Source organism: Bombus bifarius, unplaced genomic scaffold (assembly GCF_011952205.1).
Source record: "Bombus bifarius isolate JDL3187 unplaced genomic scaffold, Bbif_JDL3187 scf7180000008162, whole genome shotgun sequence".
Taxonomy (NCBI): domain Eukaryota; kingdom Metazoa; phylum Arthropoda; class Insecta; order Hymenoptera; family Apidae; genus Bombus; species Bombus bifarius.
The window spans coordinates 2,155,917-2,160,423 of NW_022884484.1; positions in this window are offsets into that span (position 1 = coordinate 2,155,917).

The window sequence follows — 4,507 nt, forward strand, 5'->3', positions numbered from 1 at the left end:
TTTCGGTAACGAATTTCTTCGCGTAGTGTTCACAGACTTGCAAAGTATCTAATTTCGTATAATATCATATTTTGTAAGGATCAAAATAAGAAGACTACGGCATATTCGATATTCCGTATACATTTTCAATTTTGTTTCAAACATTCTCTATATAACCATGATTTTTCTATTTTATTACAATGTTAATGATACTTTAGAACGATTTATGTGTCGAGCGATAAAGACATACAAGTTTTCTATGGTATGCGTTCAAATACTTTCCTAAGGCACTGTATGTGCTTCCGAAATATAAAATTTTTTGTTTTTCCATTGCAATCGTACTTTAACACGCTTCTACTTACACATATCCGGTTGAGATTCGAAGAGCATTAGTTACTTAGCAAACGTAGCCTGTAAATGACAGTAAGACAATCGTGTTTTCTAGAGGCAGAACTCGCCTGCACACGGGCGAGAGATTCGTAAGTGTTTCATATAGAGCTGGCAGACTTATACGGCCATTATATATGAAAGGTGTTGGCAAGCTTAGCAGGAGAAGTCAGTGGCAGAGCATCTTCACGGTAAATATATGACTTGGATCTGTAATTTTTATTCCGTGTCCGTATTCTTATCTTCTGACGCCACCGAGATCTATTTTCCTTGTCGTTTCTTTCGTGCTACTATCGTCTTATGTCTCAGTCCAATAGATTTACTTTTAGTTACGATTTAAATGTTTCTAAAAATGTCCAATTATTATATTACATGTTTGTAAAATATGTCTTGTTTTTTCAAAATTCGAACTTGACAGGTCAATACTACTCATCAAAGTTTATCATATCGTCTGTATTTTCGACCAATCGTGGGGAGACGCAATCGCGAAGAAACACGTCAACGGAAGCGTAAATTCCCGTTACGATTATAATAATCGACACCACGAGTTCATAGATCCCTTGATTTCCGTTAAGATGATAGGGGTGGTTGAGAGGATATAACACTGCGGTTAACGGGGCTGTAAACTATATATTTTTAACACTTAAGTTACACCGTTGCTTATGATATACAACGTCGACAATGATTTAGCGTATAGAGATGCGATACACTGGCACAATATTCGTTGGTGATCGAGCAAGGCTCTCAGAGGTTTTGTTATAGTTTTTTTTTTATTTAGTTGTTTACATTCACAATTTGTCCGATTTGGACATTTGGTAGAATTTTTTGGCTGTTTGATTATCATGTGGGTGGCTATCCCCAGCGGAGTACCATCTTCGTGTTTGTTAAGTTATATCTTTTATGAGATCTGTTTGTTACAGTTGACGTAGCAATAGGGGAAAAGAACTGACATGTTGACTATCGAATCGAAACAATCGAAAACGCTAAAATCCATTATAAATGCACCCTGGTATGTCACCAACGAACTAATACATCGCGACCTCAAGATAACCACGGTCAAAGAGGAACTAGCAAAATATAGCGACAGATATAGCAAAAGAGTCAACAAACATCGAAACCCCCTAATTACTGGATTACTTGATACGTCGGACCAGATCCGTAGGCTGAAGAGACACTACCCGTTAGACCTAAACACTAGATTTAATTAGATATTTATATTAAGTAATATTTACTTATTTATAACGCTTACTTATAAATTACACTTATCTATAATAAGTATTAACTTATTATAAATAATTAGCCACTGCGCCACGCCAAAAAAAATTACTGAAAATTCTCAATGCGTCAATTGTCAACTACATTAGAGACAGACTAGAAATCCAGTATATTTGGTCATGAGAAGGTTTATACTAAAAATTATTGTTTGGTACGAATAATAAAAATATTCATACAAATTTCGAAAAAAGAGCGTTGAATCATATTTGATTAAATATATGTAGTATTTTAAAGGAACTACCTGTTAAAGTTTTATTTGAAAAACGTACCATTTTGTATGTACTAAAAAATTATTATAAATATAACAATAAATGTGTGAAAATTGTAGAGCCATTTGTATTAATTTATCATCACGAATATAATTTGCTGACGTGCATAATTTCTTCATAAGTTTTAATCCAGCAATATTATACGATGAAATTACATAATAGATAATATACCTCGGAGCTGGGATAAAAATCTGGATAAAACAGTAAATAATATTATCCGATAAAACTTTTATAACGGCATCATCGTTTCATACACAATTTCCGCAACAACGTTACAGCATCATATCCCGGCTATTTACTGCAAATAAAATAGAGTCTAGGAAAAAACGAAGAGACGTCGGGGCGTCTAAATTAACGTTAATATAACGTCAACGTAACATAAAACCCATATATAACACAATATCGAAATTTATAGATCGTAAGGCGCGATACACTTATTGCTGCGTAATAAAGATTGATTAAAATTACCTTTGAGATTTTTTAAAATATAACAATTCATTGTCTCTAAAGGATATTAAAATATTAACATGACACTTTATGTTTTAGAGATACTACGTTTCTTTCGTTTTAAATTAAACTTTTCGCAATTTAATATTTTTGCTCAGACACGTCTGAATTTGTTTTAATATTTTAAAAAGTAATATCTTTTCTTTAGATTAAATCTACTAATTAAATTATAGTATTATTGTTATCTGAAATAATTCGGCAGATATGTCTGGATTAAGCAAGATTTATTAAATCTTTTATTTAAAAGCGTGGTTTATTTAAATTATTTATTTAAAAGGGTATTTAAAAGGGAGGTGGTATGGATAATACTAAATTTTCAATTTTATTCAAAATTTTACTAAGATCTTTTGTTGGGATTAAATTCAGTTTTGTATAGCTGTCTACAATTAGATACATTTGAATGTATTTAATCATACAAAAAATATTGATCTCTTTATAAATCAATACTTTTATCCGTCACCAAGACAAATACAAGCTTTCAGACGTAATAAACCGCGCATAAAAAGAAAATTCATATTCAATTCCAATCAAATTAATCCCAGCCACGGAGGTTCATGGAGAATTCTAGAAATATTCAAAATTATTCTCTGGTCAGGGAAAAAAGAATGGAAGGACTCACGTTATGAAAATAACAATCTCATCAGATTTCCACGCGCATCGCCGGTATTTACCATTAATTAGTACTTTTACAAGCGGACGAACAGAGCGAAACAGGCGCGCGCGTACTCCGCGTCTTTGAGCTCCGCGTGAATATTCATCCCCTTTCCCGAATGCATAGAATTTCAAACGAAGTCCACGCAACCGGCCAGTACGACGAACGTATGATCGCACGAGAAACGATTATGCTTCCATCTTCTTGCGTCCAATATAAAACGGACACCGTACTTTGCTTCTCGACTCGGACTCGCGTTAGCGTAATGGACGAAGAGATTTTCGCGTGACCGAGTCGATCGGATTTGCCATTGGCATTCATAGAGACCGTTCGATCGTAGAAACTTCTTGGAAATACCTTGGCAAGATATCTTAATCGACGACGACAATGCTGATTTGTATTATATTACTTCCATATCGGTCAGGCCAAATTACTGCACTGCGGGTTTTTATGCATTTATGGGTAATTTGAAGGTTGAAAAACGCACAGATTACACGTAATAAATAAATCTATGAAATATTTAAAACGTGGTGTTTCTTATAATTAGACTGCGAATATGTATGCAAATTCACATTTTTATGAATATAATTTAAAAAATGGTACCGAGATAGAAAACTGTTTCACCTATGAAAAATATTATAGGGACTTTATCATACTATACTTTTATTTTATTACTATGCTTTCTACGTATACTATACTTCTATTATTATACTGTACTTTTTATTACTATTACACTTTATCCTGGATATTTTATACATTTTTATCGGTTATTTACATTGTGTACATTTTTCACAATTTAAATTTCTTATAAATATGTCGAATGGCCAGTCCAGTTATGATATGTAAGTAGGTAAAACAAATCTCTAGATCTAGGTACGATTTTTTAAATTATATTCATAAAAATGTTCATTTGTATAAATGTCACCATCCTGGTCATTACCCTCGAATTTCAACACGCTAATGTCTTCGTTACGGCCTTAGATTACGGAGAAACTAGGTCAGCCGAGGGTCTAAAAGCTTCGAAAATATCGATCACAGGCTTGAATAACTTTTGATATCATTGTTGTCGATGTCGTTGCTCGATATTGGTGAAACATCGTCGCAAAGGGGGTAGATAACTGCCGAAGGAAAAAGGTTTAGGGATTATCTGAAGATGAGGTGAATGGTTCGAGGGGTTATTATAGGCTCTTAGGGTACGTGATGACATGGTGATTATCGCTGTTTGGATAATGAGAATAACATGTAAGAAGTATCTAGCTGTGTAAAATGAAGGTGAAGGATCGTTTGGTGATAATTCAACATCATAGAAGATCACTAAATTTTAGTAATCATTTTACTGTGAAACAGAAGAATTTTAATATAACAATTTAAAATGGAAACAGTCTATTAGGTTCAAAGATAGTCTTTATTGATAGTACGTTGAAGAAATGTTATCAAA